We start from the raw sequence: 19,506 nt of genomic DNA, 5'->3' as shown, positions 1-19,506 counted from the left end.
TTGATCTTGAAGATGCCACACAAATTGATAAGGATGCACACGAGAGATTGGTTTGGGGTACCATTGGTTGAGTTTTTCCCCTCATATTGATGTGACTCAACTGGAGTCCAATTTCGATGCAGATAAAGGACTAGATGCAGCAGCGGTAGGTCTAGTCGTTATGTTGTTTGTCTACATTTTTTACATTTTGTAGTTGTATCCTATGGGCCTTTTGCTGTACTAAGTGCACTTATTATATTTGCACATTGACAACCAGAACAATGGAATTTTGTTAATTCTGTGTACCCACTCTCACATGAATGCTCAATTCAACTTTAATGTTATGTAATATGGTTATATAGCAAATATAGTGAATGTCTTATAAAATGAATAATTTAAATTTCCTATATTTTAAAAAGTTTCCTCTTTTTTTTAATTGTCCAACCCCGATTAAAGGGCCTCCGTCCCTACCATCCTAGAAATCCCCATCCTAAAAACAGTGTGGAACATAGAAAAATGATAATAACAATTTTTTAAATTTAACTGTGCAATTTTTATTAAAATCACACATAGTTAAATCCAAAAATTTGTTATTATTTTTAATATGGACTGTGGAAACTACATGATATTAATAGAAAAAGAATGTTAAAATTACCTAAATGTTAACAAGGGGAGGATTGTCACTGCAAATTCAGCACATTGTATGTACTTTTACAATTTTTGCTGCTTTTAATTTGTTTTAGTAGTTTTAATAGGCGTCCCCGAAATTCAGGTATACTTTTGTCATCCTTGAAATTGTATTTCTCACATCCTAGGAACTCTGAGAAACATTGATTACATCAAAAGGCAAAGATAGAAAATCAAGGTGAAGTATTCTATGGCAGCTAGCCTGATTCCTACTATTGCAATCAAACAGCGGAGTTCAAGAATCAATCTTGCAGCATTCAACTATGCTGATTATACAGCTTGCTATTTAACATTGAATTCTCCCATAAGCATGCAATTCAATCATTTTCCCCTCATATGAAGGAATGAAAATTTTTGGAACAATCAAAAAACACAAGTAGAGTGCACCCTTTGTCTTTACAAGGATACCAGTCAAATTTTGAACTTGTGAGGCTCAGGGCTGCAACATGAACCCTCACTAACTAAAACACTTAATTTTAACCATGATTCTGGAGAAATTCATTAGCAAGGGTACAACCTGGATGACAGAGGCTTACACCCAATCACAAGAAGAATCAGGCCAGCCTTGGGAGCATAAAAGTCCAATAGTTGCACTTCTGAATAAAGGTCAAAAGGATTTACATAATTGATTTGGCTGAGTCTGAGATTCATAACCAGATATCCTGAATAAGCTTTTCGACCTTTTAAGTTTTTGAAGTTGCTAATGACAATTCATAATTAGATATGCTGTTATGAGATTCAAAATCAAAGATCAAGGCTGCTCACTACCTTTGATCATAGAATACATGAGTCCGTTCCCAGTGGATGGGTAGTAGAAACTCACACTCGTTTCTCAAGATTTGAAATTCTAAGGTACAGTATACAGTTAGATCATTAGGGAACCTTCGTGAAGATGATCGAAATATTATACTGAAGTGCATGACATTTAGGTTCCCTGAATTTGAGGTCGTGTAGGCTGATATAAGATCCCAAACACCAAGACTAGCATCCAATGATTCGAAATCATATGCAGAGGAACGCTGACCTGGAGTTTGAATGCTATTTTATTTAAAAAACAAGTTTTGCCATCACTTTCAAAAACCCTCAAAGCAACTCAAACACAAATTACAACATAATCCATCCTAGGATACAGTAGACTGTAAACTACACACAGCATCTTCACAAAATAAACTTACAAAACTTAATGATAACGTTCATAAAGCTGAACATACCTGGAATTCTGCAATTCTTCCTAGCAAAACTTGCTCTTTAAATCATCAAACGACAAACACGTCACTATCAAAACCCATCACTTCCTGCAAAACTAACCCAAATGCAGAAAGCATGAAGAACAGATTATGAGTACACCCATCAGTTTTATCATTTGCGCTGGGCAGGGCAGATGGGTAGCTCCAAATTAGATGAATTTTGTGATGAGCACTTCCAAAATTACAGGAATCATATGATGGATACCTCCAAATTGGACGAATCCTGTGGTGGGTACCTCGGCAAATTATAGCAACAGCAAACAATTGCTGCCAATTTCAGTGGCAGAATTGATAAATTGATTCAGATGGATGAGTTATCTGGAAAACTATATATCGAATGTTGCATAAGTTTCTGACAAGGATAAACAGCCTGTTTCCAATCCTATTGTAGGAACTTCCTGAATTATCTCCTACTTCAAAGGCATCTCTCTCTTTCTATATGGTATGTTGCGAATTTACTTTTACATAAAACATTAAAATACTGCAATCAACTAGATTGTTAATACGACATTTTAAATGGTCGGGTGGACAGTATTTTCCTATTAAACAAAACTATATAGAACATCTAGAACCTCAAATTCTGCATCAGCTCAGCTTAAATGATAAGGGAGTGCTAAGATTTGTAGAAAATTAAATGGTTAAAATGTACAAGTGAGGTGTTTGGTATGAAGAGATGCAGATCCTGGGTAATACATTATATTAGACTCCATCTTTATCATCATTTGGATGTGTTTCTTGGCTTTCACTTTACTAAGTCTAACAACAGGTTTGGAGGGGTCATTTTGGTTACATTGGGGGCCAAGAAAGAAGATGAGTAAGGAGTTAGATACAAGTGGGCCTCTCCATCCACCATGCAAGCGTGGATTGGAGAGGCTTGTGCTTGGCAACAGGGAATAATACTTATTTTTATATTGAAAGTGACCACACTGTGAAAAACGGTTTGCTTTTCATATATTGTTGTTTACTAATATACTGAAATGGAAGATTAGAAATGCGACAAAAGTTTAGAGATAGAAATGCGACAAAAGTTTCATAAAACAGAAATAATGAAGGTTTCCAAATAAACATCAGCCGGCCAAACAAACTAAAACACTAAAAAATGAATGGTTGACAAATGATTGTGTCCATTGTTCATCGAAAAGCAGAAGTGCTGAAGAGGATTATTGGTCTTTTCTTTTAAACTGTCTTTCGTTTTCCTCAAATTCTCTGTGGGGATGGAAAAGGAGGAGAATGTTCCGCATAAGATAGGATATAACAGTTGGGGAACCCGTCATCAGCCGTTTACATTGGACAATATGTCTTTGAACCGCTTGCTTTAGAAATAAAACAATATCAGCTCAGCCATGGAGAAGAAATTCAATATGTCTTTGACCCGCTTGCTTTAGAAATAAAACAATATCAGCTCAACCATGGAGAAGAAATTATCCAACACCATTATATTATAAAACTAGTATATTTATATTTTATTTATGTAGATGATGTCAAAAGATATCAAATTTAAAAAATATTTATTTTAGCATAGATTAATTAATTTCATATGACTAATATTTATTAGAATTTAGTATTTTTTAGAGTATGAAATGATTTGCATAAAAATAAATAAATTTTTTAAAAATTTAGATTTAAAAACATAAATTTTTAAATTAGAAGTTTCTTTTAAATCCACATTTAAAAATATGAAATGATTTGAAAAAAATAAAAATAGAAGCTTCTTTTAAATCTAGATTTAAAAGCACAATTTTTTAAATTAGAAGTTTTTTAAAATCAAAATTTAAAAATATAATTATTTTTTATATTTAATAAATAATAATAATAATAAGTTTTTTAATGATTAAGGTCTTAGGATCAACTTGAATGCGGGTCTGCTTTTTCGCTGACGAAGCTGCAAGTTTGAAATCTTCGAATATTCGAAGGGATCCTGCTCTTTCCGTCCACGGTGGCGAGCGACGGTGGAGGATCGCCGGCGACTCCCGGCAATGACAGACATCCAGGTGTGTTCTCTCCATTTAAAGCATTAGATAGCATGGATTTAAATGTAAGTCCTGGCTTCGGCCTCCCTCCCGATCCCGTACCCTCCTCGCATGCGAGCGGACCTGAATGCCCGTCTGATGGCAATAATACTACCTTGCCCATCCCACCCAAACCAGTCACTGCTATACCTACCAGACCCAAAACATTTTCGGAAGCGGTTTCGAACGCAGGCTTTGCGGTGGATGTTAGTGCTAGGTTCCTCTGCCCCGCCTCCGATGGAGCCTCCAACGCCGGTAAGGGCCCTGGGGTTGCTGATAACCCTTTCTCTGTTTTGCCAAATCCTGAAATGCTGGTTGAAATATTGAATGAAAAAAACAGACTTAGGAATTATGCTATTTTTTTCTCTGCTGTCGAACTGGATAAGTGCCCTCCACGCAAGTTTCTTGATGACTGGTTTCACAATTATTGGAGTTTGAAACTAGGTTTCCACATATCTTTTTGCAGACAAATACAGAGGGGCCTATATGTTATTTTCTTTGTCTCGCAGGAAGCATAGGCCGAAGTTGTTAAAAAACAATACTGGAATGTTGGCTCCACTTCATTCCGCGCTCTGGCATGGTCACCAGAAGCCATACACGATGAAGTTATAGCTCTCTCCGCCCCTAGGTGGATTCTGGTTAAACATGTCCCTCCCTACCTATGGCGTTTTCTACCACAATTATTGGAACCCTTGGGTAGGGTCATCCGAATGGATGATACAGTTAGATTGGTACCCCATTTAGATGCCCGCATCCTCATAGCACTCAAGCCTGGAATAGATATCCCGGAAACCCTAAATATTGACATTGCTGAAGAAAAGATTACATGTCCTATCGAAATCCTAGGCGGATTAAATGCCTGTTTTTTGTGCCGTAGAGAAGGACACAGACGAAGAGACTGTCCAATTATCCAAAGGAAACTGGATACTCCTTCTGATAAAACCATTAGAGATAACCCTCCCCAAATCCCTCCTAGTAACAATACTTCCGCCTCTCAACCTGTCCAGCCATCTACCCAAAATGCTCGCCTCAACCCTCATTGCACTCCTCTGTCTTCAGTCTCTGCCCCTCCTCAGGTCACCAATACCGTTTTCCCTCTGCCCACACAATGCCCTGATGCCTCTGTGGGTATCTCGGATGGTTTCTTAACTACTACCAAGAAAAGGCGTAGGAAAACGAACAGAAAGAAGGATGTATTGAATCCGCAAGCCCCTCCCATCTCGAACAGCCCCATCTCGGATTTCCCACTAAATTGTGATCTTACTGACAAAACTTGTATTACTCCTAAAGCCCTAACCTCACATAAAACTCTTAAGGAAATCAATGATAACTGTATCATTGAAGTTATTCCCGCTTGTAATCCCACTATGGTCTCTTGTAACATCAAGCAGCCCATGGAGGAAGACAAACTGATGATGCTTGAGTCGGATTATGAGAATGAAGGTATGGAAGAATTCCCCATTTCGAAAAGACGGGGAAGACCTACGGGATCAAAAAATAAAAACTCTGGAAACAAAAAGAAAGAGGATCCCTCCCCGAATAATGCGACTCCCATCCAGGGAGCGGATATGCAGTGTCTTCCCCTGACCACTGGTTCTCAATGAACTGTATATCCTAGAATATAAGGGGCCTTGAGTCCCCGGATAGGAAATATGTCATAAAAAAATACCTTGACTCTCATCCTAACCTGGACTTCTTGATGCTCCAAGAGATCAAAGCGGTTGATTTCACCCTCCATAATAATTTGGTTTTTCTATGGAAGGATGCAGTTAAGTATCACACCCTTCATTCTAGGGGTAGAGGAGGAGTTGCTCTTCTTGTTAGCCCTAAATGGAGTAACTATATTACTAATCATGGGATATCCCCATGTAATCGAGCTGTCTAGGTTACCATTAACCATAACAACAATTGTTTTGGCATATGCTCTGTTTATGCTTCCAATGATTGGAATGAAAGAATATCTCTTTGGGACTGGATTAATGATCTTCCTGACCTGCCCTGGATTGTGGGGGGTGACTTTAATATGGTTGAATCTCAGATAGATAAGGAGGGGGGCCTCCCCTTTACCTGGAAGGATAGAGAAAAGCTTCACTGGGATAGAATGAAAAGAAATAAACTATTCTTTGATCCTCTTGCTGGAAATAAAGATCTTTCACCTGGAATATGGCACACATGGTGCAATTTTCAGCAAGGGGACAACAGAATATATTCAAGGTTGGATAGGTTTTATGCCAATAAGAATTTTTTCTCTATCCTACCAGATAAATGGGGGAACTCTGTTTTAGTCACATCGACCACGCTTTCTGATCATCACCCCATAAAAACTAGCTTTATTATCAATAGATCACCGACTCCTTGTCGGTCTGCTGATGCTAAATTCATACTGAATACCAGTCTTCTGAAAGATGAAGATATCTTAGCCGCTGTTAATATTATCAACTTGATCAATAAAAATCATTATCCTCATCTTAATGATATTGAAAAATGGGACCTTAATGTTAGCTCTTGGCAGAACTTTCTTAAAACGATTGGCCAAAAAAGAGCCAAAGACTATAGACGCATTGAAAATACCCTCTCTGCTAACCTTCAGATTGCTGAATCCCGCATTCAAGCCAACCCCTCTGACTTCAACCTTACTGCCCAGCTCATCTATGCTAAGGATACTCTTAGTAAACATCTCCAGGCCAAAACTCGAGGTGCAAAAATTAGATCTCGAGCCAATTGGTTACAATTCGGAGACAGGGGATCAAGATTCTTCTTCAATCTTTTGAAGCATAAACAGACTAATGAAGCTATTGACAGAATTATCATCAATAATCAGGACATTACCAACCCCGATATGATAAAAGATGCCTTTGCAAAATACTACCAGGATCTCTTTACATCCGAAGATTCTGAGGAAGCAAATAACATCAGGAACCAATGCTTCTCCCTTATTCCCAAAAAGATCACCGAACAGGATGCTGCTCTCCTCTCTGCTGAGATCACAGTGGGGGAAATCGAGAAAGCAATCCTTTCACTGCAGAACGACAAGGCCCCCGGCCCCGATGGCCTGCCTGCTGAATTCTATAAAGCCAACATTAGTTGGATCTATCATGATCTTCTTAATGTATACTCGGCGGCATTAGTTAGAGGTTCTTTAGGTATGAATATCAATAAGGGCATCATCAAACTCATCCCCAAAGATGGAGATAAAGCTCTTATTAAAAACTGGAGGCCGATTACTCTGCTTAATGTCTCCTATAAAATTTTAGCGAAAATCCTTACTCTGCGGCTTCAGAACATCCTCCCCAAGATTATTGGCTCAACACAGACTGGGTTCATTAAGGGAAGGTATATTTTAGAAAATGTGATAACTAGCTGGGAAGCTATGCATTGGGCTAAGCAGTCCCAGCAAAACTCTGCCATGCTCCTTTTAGACTTCGAGAAAGCTTATGATCGAGTAGAATGGAATTTCATCACCATGACTCTTGAAGCTTTTGGTTTTCCTAGCAGATTTTGTGAATTTGTTAAAATGATGATGAAAGATGTTTTTGCTCAGATTGATATCAATGGATCCTTATCCGAGGCCTTCCCTCTGGGTAGATCTATCAGACAGGGCTGCCCCCTGGCCCCTGCCCTTTTTGTGATTTCCTCAGAAGCTCTCCACTATATTCTTAAAGATCACTCTATGTCCCCTGCTGTTAGAGGTATCCAGCTCCCTAACAATGAAGAGCTCATCACCAGTCAGTTTGCTGATGACACTACTGTTTTCTTTGAAGCCTGTGACAACAACTTTGAAGCGCTTCAAAACAAACTTAAGACATTCTGCATTATATCCGGAGCAAAGATCTCCTACTCCAAATCTACCTGTCTTGGATGGCATGAAGTTCCTCCTGACTGGAGTAATAGATTTCAATATCAATGGGGAGGTCCTCACCTGGTGGTTAGATACCTTGGAATTCCCTTTTCTGTGGACCCCTCTCTTAAGGCTATGTGGCTTTGGATCAAAGACAAAATTAACTCCAAGCTTAATAAGTGGCATAACCGTTCCCTTTCTCTTGCTGGCAGGGTTCAAGTTTGCCAGAAAATTCTCTCATCCTATAACATATACTTCTCTTCGGCTTGGTTGTTCAATAACTATCAGATATTTGAGATCCAGAAGGCCATTAGACAATTCCTTTGGTCTGATGGCAGAGGAACTAGGAAAATGCATGCTGTTAAGTGGCAATGGTGTCATACGGACAGCCTCCTTGGGGGATTGGGCTTGAAGGATCTCAGAACTCAAGGAGTTGCTCTTGCCGCTAAATGGATCTTCCACTCTATGGAGGGTGACTCCCCATGGAAAATCCTTATTAGAAACAACATAGAAATGGGTTTCCCTAAGCATGCCAAATCCTGGAAGGGCCTGCCCCTTGCTGATCTGATCATGGGTAGCTTTCCTATTAAGGTCTATGGATCTGCAGTTTTCTGCTCCATTTGGAGGGCTTGGGAACAGGTTAGAAAGTTTGTAAACAATAAGGACTACCATGATAGTCAAACTCTATACGGCGAAAGATCTATTTGGTGGAACTTACAGCTCTCGGGAAAGCCCTTAGCCCTCTCACAAGGCTGCTCTGCCAGGTACTGGAACAATAAAGGGATATCCCAATTGATTGACCTATTTGAACATAACCAACTGATGCCTTGGAATGATCTCAAAACTAAATTTAACATTCCTGACTCGCAAAAGAAAACATATAATATGATTGTTAAAGCCACTAAAGATCTCCCCATGACCTGCTATGTGGATTCCAATAGGTTCCTTCAGTGCAAATGACCTGATGGTAACATCTTCAGCAAGATTAAGGCAAAAAATATTTACAATGTTATCAATCATAACAGCTCCATCATTGAACATATTAATGCTCTTTGGTTTACCTCCCTTGATAGTTGTTCCTGGAAGAAACTCCTTAACCACCTTTGGAAGGGGCCCATTGAACCTAAAATTAAATACTTTAGATGGCTGTTGTTACTAAACAGACTCCCTGTCAGGAACTTGGAAGCTCAAACTGAATACTGTAAATTCTGTAAGATACCTGAAACTTGTAGACATATCTTTTTTGATTGTATTTTTGCCAGGAAAATTTGGCAAATGTTTGATATATCTTATCCACTTGATTACTCCATTTTGAATATTGTGACTGGACATATTTATGGGATTAAAAAGGATACTAATCTTTTTTGGTACATTCTCTCTTCTAACATCTTGTGGCAGCTCTGGAAGTGCAGGAACGAGGAAAAATATCAGGACAAACCCCGGTCCCTTACTGAGTTTTACCGTAAACTCACATATTTTAAAATCCTCTTGCAGGTCTATACCATGATGATGATTGATAAAGACAAGCTTAGGCGGTTCCTGAAGACCGGTCACGCCACCTCCTTTGTTTATGAGATGAAGCACGACTACGAGTGGAGAAAGAACATTGATGACATCAAAGCTTTTGACAAGACCCTGAACAAAATGAACCAAGAAATCAGGCGGAACAAGAACACCAAAAAGGAGGTGCTTGCCATGCCGATCCAGGAAAACAAGAAAGTTGTTTGGATGGAGGGGGATAAGGGATGGACGACCTGGGTTGATGCCATTGATGGCATCCTGCTTTAGTCTGTCTCCTTTTGATGTTGTTTTTGTAGTAAACATGTCTATAATGTATACTCTCTTTTGATCTCCTCGATGTGAGGCCCTGCCTCGTACCCTTTTTTTGCTGCCTCTATGAGGCCCGGACTTGATTACGTCTAACTGTATATTTTGAAATCCTTATTATTAATACAAAAAAATAAGTTTTTTAATTTAGATTTGTTTATTTTAAATCTAGATTTAAATATATATTTTTTGTATTTAATAAATAATAATAATAGAAAGTTTCTTTTTAATTTAGATTTTAGTATTTAACTTATTTTAAAATTATCCATTATCTAGTCATAATAAATAATAATAATGGAAAGTTGTTTTTTAATTTAGATTTTAGTCTTTAACTTATTTTTAAATTATCTATTATCTAGTCATTAAAATTACACGAAAAAAATAGCTTGGTGGGTGCCACTATAGTGTTTACGCCTCTCGGCATAATAATATTTTAATTTGGTCAAATATATGAATAAATTATTCAAATGTTGGATAAATGTGAAAAAAAAAATGTATTTTTTTTTTCTGTTAAAAAGATAAAAAATTGTATTAATTGTAATAAATGGTACTGTAGCGACCTAAATTGTTCTCACCTACAATTTTTTCCTCACTTAGGCCTCACTTTGGCATTTCGTCCTCTAAGGTTTGACTAAAGCACTGGTTTTGCTCACACCTTTCATTCTTGTCACATTTTCACCTATTTTCCACTTTGACGCCCTTGTCTGGAATCCTGACTTGCAGGACCAGGGCGTAGGACCAAGGTGTCCACGTCCTGGGCCTAAATAGGACTAGGGTGTATACGCCCTGGGATCCTCAATTAGGCCCTAAACTAGCCCCTCTCAATAGTCACATTCTGAGATTGGGAAATTAGATCTCGTGTTGTCTTAGTTCGAAAATTTAATTCAATTTTTGACAAGCAAGTATAAAAGGAGGTCTACCCCTCATTTTAAACGCTAATCAATCAATTAAGCAATTACACTCTAGCAATTCCCGCTGAGTAAGCAATCAACCTTTTATCAAACATCATAGCAGAAGTGAAGTCAAGATTCAAGCATTGGAGACGACTTTCATGTTCTATGTTTTATGAAGACAATCTACATGAAACCGTAATTCCTTTGTGGAGACAAACAAAACTTCATTAAAGGTATAGCATTAGTGTTTCATTCATTTTTAGCCTTTCCCTCAAAAGGAAAGCATTTTACCGCAGTACTTCATTTACATTTTCAATTCAATTTCATAGTTAATTCCAAAACCGGGGTTTGACCTAAGGCAAACCCCTATTCACAACAATTTCCTCCTTCTTTCTATGTGTAGCAAACAAGTATAGAGTTGTGTTCAGAAGGATCGACAAGATTTGCAAAGATGAACAGATTCAACTTTTGGAGGCAACAAATTCAGAAGACCATGGTGAATTGATACTACTTGGTCTTAAAAAATCAGGTTGAACTTTTGGGAACAAATCCAAATATCTTCTTCTACTTAGATCCAGTTTGGTGTCTCTATATCTGACATATGTGGCTCACTGTTTATGTCATATTGCTTTAATAATTCACTATCTTGCCCTAATCTTCAACAATTCAAAATCAATTCAATTAAAGGAGGATAGTGCCCCATCAAGGAGGCTTGGAATTTGATCACAATCTAGATCTATCAAGGCTAGATCTATTAGATTCCTCTCCTCCTTCAAGTATTGGTAACTGGGCTTGTTAGTGGTTTTTTTTATCTTTATTTAACCCTAACCCTAATTTTTCCACCATTACATTTTGGTGAACCCAACTTCCTGCACCTTAGTTTCTGATTTGTGATCTCAAAAATGATTGTTTATGCATTTTCAAATTTAAATTTGCATTCATAAGTTTTATTTTCAATTGAATCACATAAATTTAGAGGTTACTTTCATACAAATTCTAATTTATAATTCTAAAATTAAACTTGTGGGTTGCATAATTTTGATTCATTATCTCAAATCTAATTGTTTATGCATTTTAAAATTCAAATTTGCAATCATAGATCTCATTTTCAATTGAATTACATAAATTTAGAGGTTAATTTCACACAAAACCCAATTTATAATTCTACAATTCACTTGTGGGTTGCATAATTTTTCAAATATATTTTTAGATCTAATCTTTATGATATGTTATGCTATGATATAGAGACATTTATCTTTCAAATTCACAAATCAAATTGCTTAATTAATTGGTCAATCAATCACTTTTACAAAAAACTGCATTGTTCAATCACAATTTTCAATTTGTGCATTCAAATTTCTCTCCTTTGTGTATGAGTTTTGTTACCATCAGTCCTACCTACAATATTCTCGTGAGAAGAAGTTATAGAATTAAGGCTTCCCAAAGTTTAATTACTATGGATATGGAGCCTATTTTGGATAACTTATTTTATGATAATGTTGGTGCTTCCTCTAACCCAACAAATGATGTTATTTATCCCCTTTTTTTTCACAATTCTTATGATAAGGATGAATCACTAACTAGGGTTACTGTTGACCAATTGGAGAAGATTGACAATGAATTTAAAAATCTTGAACATTGGATGAGTCAGCAATACCCGGAAAGTGAAGCAATCCCATTGATTGGAGGATTAAAAACAATGGTACAAAGTGATAAAATTGGTGTTGATTTGTTCCGTGGCCTTGCTCATCTTATTGCCACTAATATTATGCCTATCAAAGGTGTGTCGAAGTCCTTATTATTCTCAACCCACTAGTCAATCTAATCATTTCATTCTCATGCCTTCATCCTTGCCTAGTGTGCCTACATTTACATCTTCTATCATGACTACTTCCACACAAAATGTTAATCATACACATGTTAGTCATGGGGGAAATCTTGCTAATCAATATGTTGGCATGTTTGGCATAACTGATGAGGTTGAGATGATGGTGGATGACTGTACCGGTAGAAGGCATATGACATGATCAGTTATTTGTGTTGTCATTGATGGCAACCAGGGTCAACTGATGTTTAATGGTGTTTACAGTTGGTTTTTGATTATTGACTTGTTGGCTAAGTGATTTGGTCTACCGGAGTTAGATTTTGATAGAGTTTACCGACAAGACTATGAATTAGGACCTTAACCAATAAAGCAGATAAGTTTTGATGGAATCGGGTGATTGGTGATGTTTGGTGTCTTGTTGTTTGAAACATAAGCTTTTATGATGGATTTGAGTATGTAACCGGAACCGCATCCTATGATGGTTACTGGAAGGCATGTTTTGGATTTCTGATGAAGTTTTGACAGGGTTTAAGGACCGGTAAAGAATTATCTTAACTGGTAATGATTTTTGGTTTGGCGGTGATCTACATCAAGTTTACGTGTTGATGATAATGCGACACAAACCACATGATATGTTTGAAAGATGTTTTGGCACGTTTGGAGAACGAATTTCTTCGGAATGTGCAAAGTGCTTAGCAAAATGTGCTAAGGGTTTGACTTTTGTTGGTAAACAGATTTGTCCCTTTCCTGAAATCTTAATAATTATCTTCCCTAAGCAAAGATATAACTCTATTTCGCCCTTTATAAAAGGAAACAAAATACCAATGGTTGGATGAATTGATTAAAATTCAACCTCTACATTAGAGGGTAGCTCCTCGTATGATTTGCAATGAATTTATTAAATAAATGGAATGCTAATACTTTTTACCAGAAAGCGTTGAAAGGCTTCAACATTCATCCATCAACATAAATGAATGCCTCCAAACTAAGAGCAGAGAAACTTTTTTTAAAAGAATTTAAAGAGAGCTCACAGACTCTGATTCACAAACATGCCCACTGTATAAATCCAAAGCATAGTAGAAGCTCAACAATACTGAAGGCTGATCGATACTCTCTTGTGCCTCACAGGGTAAGGGAGATCAAGCAAATCAATACATATAAGTCTTCTAACAACTTACGATAACCATGCATTAAAAAAAACATAGAGATAATTGATCATAGAATGATATCATGCCCATAGCAATTTTTCTCAAGAAAGATTACTAATCTTCAAACACACAGATTCAAAGACTGCATAACATAGCACTTTATTGATAATTAGCCATTCTGTTTTCCAACAATTCATAGAAAAACCAACATATTATCTACTGCACGAAAAAATCACAATTTTTCAGAACCCTTACAAAGACAAGATTTCCAGCTTAAGTAGCCTCCAAGCTCATAGTTTTTACATAACAGAAGTACACTTTACTTTAACCAAAGTTAAAGAAACCCTTTACTATAATAGGAAAGGAAACTAAATCAACAACCACTGTGAGGCTGACACCTCATTTTTAGATTAACTATGCTTCCACTATGGCAGAAGATGCTATGGATTTGTCCTGCTTTGCCGCAGAGCCACGCCATTCTAGGTGTGTCGCCGAGAAGTTCAAGATGACCTGAAAATAAGGAAGACCAATGTGTTGAATCCTTTGCTTCCACACCTCCTTATCCATGTTCACTTGTGCCACTTTTGCCTTGTGTACCTCCAAATGATCAGAGCAGAATATGAGCATCGATTTGATCCTTGCCACCTTTGAGAAGTCATTCGTAGTCAATGATTTCGTCGTCTGAATGAATTGAATTCTTTCCCGAAAGATCTTGGTCATATCCACAACCGCCTCAATTATCTTGGCACCGTCTTTCATGAGTTGAATGTCAATACACTTGAGATCCTTCTGCATTGTATCAATCAAGTTTGTCAATCCTCTAAGCAATTTGGTGGACTCTTCATGACCTTGTTTGATGATCGAGTTGCACCACTCCACATTCTTCCTTGATACATACAATACATTATCATCCAAATTTTCTACTGGTTTTTCAACCAATAACTTCATCACCCCATACTTCTGTATATCATTCATTTGTGCAAGAACCGCCACCCATTTGATCCTTTCTTTCTCCCAAGCCACTGTCTCCAGCTCTAATTCTTTGCTCACAGTTTCAGCATCTTTATAGACTTTCACCAGATTAATGATATAATCTGATCCCTGTTGCATTATAAGGTCCAACCATTTATTAAATAATTATGTAACTACTTTGTTCCTTTGAACCTGGTCCAACATCTTCTGATTGGTCGGAGATTTGGGATCAAATGATACCGGTATCTATGACAAAGGTTGGGGGTTTGGATTATCAATGGCATTAATATACTTAGCCATATGAGTAACAAGTTGCTTCAATTCCCTTTTATCTTTTACATCCTTCCATGTTCTTGAAATTATCCTTTTTATGGATGATTCCAAATGCTTAACATCCACAGTACGCAAAGCAACTCCCAAATCTATCTTTTCAACTGTAAAATCCTCCTCAGCAGCTTTATCTACATCTTTCCCTGGAATTGATTTGGCTATCTCGGTCATCCAGTGACCTATTGTTTCATCCACTTCAAGCATTGTCTGTGTCTTGAGTTTCTTCGTCTTTGATGCCTTTCCCAAACATCTGCTAACCATATCTTCCATAGGGATTGTAATCGGCACTACACTCCATTTCTTTCCAACATCAGCTTCCAACCATCGTGGTGCATTTGCAAGCTCATTAGGAGGAGCAGTTGTCTATATATCGGGTGAAGTGACAATGACCAAGGTGTTCATGAGATCTTGTCGGCTTTCCTCTTCCTTACGTGTGTCCATTTCCTACATCTCAGGTTCATCCAAATCTTGTGGATCCATTATTTCCTTTGTCTCTTCACTAGGGTCTAGGTCAACAACAACCTGTTTCAAAACGGGCTCCCTACTCTTCTTCTTACTTCTAGACCGAGTTACTCGAGCAACTGTGAGACCTAATGGTGACTTCTTTGATCTCCTAGGTTGGATTTTCTCAACAACAGGCCTTGAAACACTTGCAACATTAACAATTTCATTAGTGGAAGAAATGGGAGATTGAGTCACAACGTGTGAATCATTTCTTAGTTCATGTGAGGACATGTGAGATGTCTCCTTAAACTTTTGGTTTCTCAACCATCTTTCTGTTATTCTCACAATATTAAAGGTTCTAGCTTGAATACTGTCATCCTCCTTTTTATTCCAATCAATTTTTGGAATTGGTTTTCCTTGAACCTCTGTGTCGAACTCAGGATCTAGGACATCTTCCCCTGTATCTTCTCATACTCCAGATACATTAATTGGAAGCTTCATGGTAATTATTTGTTGCAAAGTGAACCTTGACCACAATCTTTTCCTTACCTTATATTCATCACTGCAATTCTCCCAATAATCCTCCAACTGAGGATCATGACAAAAATGATTATCTACTTTTAGGTTTTCAATGGCATAACCTCTACTGTCAAACTTTCGCCTTGCCACATATGGCTGTAGGTTCATCCTCTTGAATTCTAATTCCAGGTTTAGGGCATCAGACATAGATTTGCAGTTATAGTATCCGAGTTCAATAGGGAATACAACTCCAGACTCACCCTTTGTTCCCAATCTTTTATCAATGTAAGCCAGCTGCCTGCTCACTTCTACAAGTACATAGTTGTCAAAGGCATACCTAGGTAGCTTGAATGGTTGACCCTCAAAACCACCTACCTGTAGATAAGTAAACTTGGGAAATTGAATAAATAAGCTATCATATATGCTTATGAACTCCTTTGCTTCGACAGACATTCTCCTGTTCACATCCCCCTGGAGCTCAAAAGAAAGTTTTCCCGTGAAGAATCCATTCCATTTATCAATTTCCTTGACATGTCTTTGCTGCTGTAATAGGGGATAATAATTATACACCCTCATCCCATCTACCCAAGGTTCATTAGGCAAACCAGGTCAATCCCTTGTACAAGCTAGTATGTATAAAAGATAAGAAGAATATAAAAACTTGACATTCCCACAAAATTACTCAACCCTTCATGTAGTCTTTCTGCAATTACCTGAGACCAATCGAGATACCTATCACCAGATAACACCACCTGGATGAAAAAGTACATCCAATCTTCCCAGTAGAAAGAATGTGAGTTTCCCTTCACCCTGTTCAGAAGTATCACAATATCCCGCACTTCTGCGATGAAATGTTCTCTAGTCAGAGGCTTGGGCAGTCGTGACCCTCCTTTCTGAACTTTTAGGAGCCAATTCCTAGCAATTACACTCTTGTAGTTACTCTTCTTTTCTGAGAAATAGGCGTACGAGTTTCCAATGGTCCAGTCTTCATATTTGTCCTTGTGCAGAATTCCCATTGCCGCCATTACTATTTCTCTATTGATACTGACTAGCATCTCACCATTACTAGTTCTGATGCATCTGTTCTCTGTATCATACCTATTCATGCAAGCCATCACCAAATCCGGACATGGTGTGACAAGTGGAAATGCAACAGCTTCAACAAGACCACTTTTCACTATTTTCTCCATCATTGAACCGGTTTGAGGGTTCTTGGCTCTTTCTAAGAAATCCACTCAATCAACATGAACCAAGGAAGTGTCTTCTAGCTCTAGTAATATGCTCACTAGACATGAGGTCCGACCAAGCTTCAACAGGATTGGCCTCATACTGCTTATCTATACTTCTTACCAAGAAATTCTAAAACAAGGCAGAATTCTACTCCAACAATTTAGAGATTTTCTTCCTATACTGATAAATCTTCAGAACTTAAAGAAACACAACTTAGGAGGAGTCATCTGAACTTACCTGTTACCACCATGAAAACTGGAAACTTCCTCAGGAAATCAGAACTGGTTTTACCTTCGGCACCTCCAATTCGCTCAAGTATGGCAGCTGCAACCCTTACAAACTATAGAAAGAAATTCATACATTCCTTTTGATCAGATGGGAAAATATCTATAAGGCCACACACACTTCATAATGATTTACTCAAGCATGTGAAGTAACAGTGAAATGACTAAAATCTGGCACCATCTTAATTATCCATCACTTCCACACAAGTAGTTGATACACTCATGATTACTTTCCATATTTAGAATTTTAAACTGCTGAGTGAGGGAATATTCCTTCTTGCCGCACCACTTTCATTATCATCAAAAAAACCTTAGAGTTAGTTTTGAAGTGAACTCGTGAACCTTGAACCACTTGACAAAAAGTTCAATGGTTCAAGTTCATTTGGGAAGTACAACAATGAGTGAGCGGCACACAACAACACCGGGAACGAGCAACAATGATGATTATTAGGCAAAATCCTTGAACCATTTGAACCACTTGAGATTTGGTTCAAGGTTCAAAGTCGGAAACCAGCTTAAAACATATGGACACCCGCTCGTTATACAACAATACATTATCATGACTCACAAAAGACCTTTTGAGCCTTGAACCATTTTTGGTTCACGGGTTCAGAACTCAAGACGTAAAACAAAAGTGCGCTTGCTCTCACAAAGACAAAGACCACTAATGACTTTTTCCTAAACGCGCTTTGAACTTTGAACCTATTGAACTTTTTTGGAAAGAGTTCAACGGTTCAAGTATGAAGAAGAACAAAGACCCGACAAAAGTAAAGGAACAATAAGGCAACCTGCAAGTATGAACTTTCAAAAGGGAAAATTGCAGGGGGGACTAACATCAGCTTTGACTGGGGACTAGAACTGTGAAGGAACTAGAAATGAACTCCAAAATCTCTGGTTTCGCAAGCAAACTTTAGTTAAAGACGCAAACAAAAACAAAAATAGAAAAGACACACAACTGCCAAACAACCAGAAAACTATATACAAAACCATGAGGGACACTTGTTTACAATTGATATAATTTCAAATATTGACCATTATAGGTCAGAGGAAGAGCAGTACCATCCTGATATGCCAGTTTAAATGAATTTGGTCCTTTTACCTCATGAATCAAGAATGGTCCTTTCCAGAGCAATTTGAACTTTGCATGTGCCCCTTTGGGTTCCCTTCTTCTATCCCAGAGTAGTACTTGATCACCTAGTATGAATTTATGTGGCCTGGCCCGCTTATCAAATATCTTCTTCACCCTCATCTGGTGCTCTATTATCCAGTCCACTAATTTATCCCTTTCTTCGTCAATTCTCATCAAATGCATAATACGCTTTTCCAGAGAATTCTGAAAATAAGCATCTTCAATGACAGTTTGTAACTTAATAGCTGCTAGTTCCAAGGGAAGTGCTACTTGAGTGCCTACACAATAGACTAGTTCAAACGGTGACATCCTGATAGCCCGCTTTGGTGATGTATGATCAGCCCAAAGGGCTTCATATAGTTTTTTATGCCAATCCTTAAAGTTTTCACTCACTAGTTTTTTCATGATGTTTATGAGATTCTTATTACTGGATTCAGCTTGACCGTTTCCCTGAGGATAATAATCAGAAGAGTGAGCAAGGGAGATTCCATGATCATAGCAAAATAAATAAATCTCGGTAGAAGAGAAATTTGTAGCATTATCAACCACAATTTTTAATGGGACCCCAAGTCGAACCAAGATGTTCTCTTTCAGAAAGTTACAAACAACCTCCGAGGATGTCTTTCGTACCAGAATGGCCTCAACCCATTTAGTAAAATAGTCTGTAGCTATCAATATATGCGTATGTCCTACACTGGAAGTAGGTGTCAGGGGCCTATAAAATCCAGACCCTATTGCTTGAAGGGTTCATCTACAACCACGGGTCGGAGTGGTAATGTTGCAAGCTGCGGCTTACCCGTGAACAACTTACATTTTTCACACTTGGCCACCCCATGCATATGCATCCCTGAACATCCCTGGCCAATAATAACAATTCCTTAAAATCTTGTAGGCAGTCACCTATGAAGAGAAATGGCCGCCACAGGCTTCGTCATGAAATGTTTTCAATAGAGACCCTTGGAGAAATTTATCGACACAACGCAAGAAGGTCCCATCCAATCCCCTCTTATATAATACATCATTAAAAATGACATACTTAGTAGCTTTTAATCTCAAGTTCCTCTTCTCTTTTGAAGAAAGGTGTTCTAGGCAATCTCCATATGTCAAGTAGTGAGCAACATCTGTGAACCAAGAATCCCGAAGGC

At 37.8% G+C, this 19,506-nt stretch overlaps 1 protein-coding gene across 2 annotated transcripts in view; it reads right to left on the bottom strand.

Annotated features, from left to right (window-relative positions):
• The window catches only part of LOC131071624 (WEB family protein At5g55860), a 46,203-nt gene extending 42,989 nt beyond the window's left edge, over window positions 1-3,214 (bottom strand). The window contains exons 1-2 of one of the 2 annotated variants that reach the window (XM_058007551.2): window positions 2,119-3,214; window positions 1,878-1,969 (exon numbers count right to left, since the gene is read on the bottom strand). The gene's annotated coding sequence lies outside the window, so the exon portion shown is untranslated. Of the gene's footprint in view, window positions 1-1,877 lie in introns of both variants that reach the window. The other variant, XM_059214005.1, reaches the window with a different exon arrangement.
• Window positions 3,215-19,506: the final 16,292 nt, after the last annotated feature.

Source organism: Cryptomeria japonica, chromosome 11 (assembly GCF_030272615.1).
Source record: "Cryptomeria japonica chromosome 11, Sugi_1.0, whole genome shotgun sequence".
Lineage (NCBI taxonomy): Eukaryota > Viridiplantae > Streptophyta > Pinopsida > Cupressales > Cupressaceae > Cryptomeria > Cryptomeria japonica.
The sequence above is the reverse complement of the archived record's forward strand: the minus strand, read 5'-3'. Positions and strand labels throughout refer to the sequence as shown.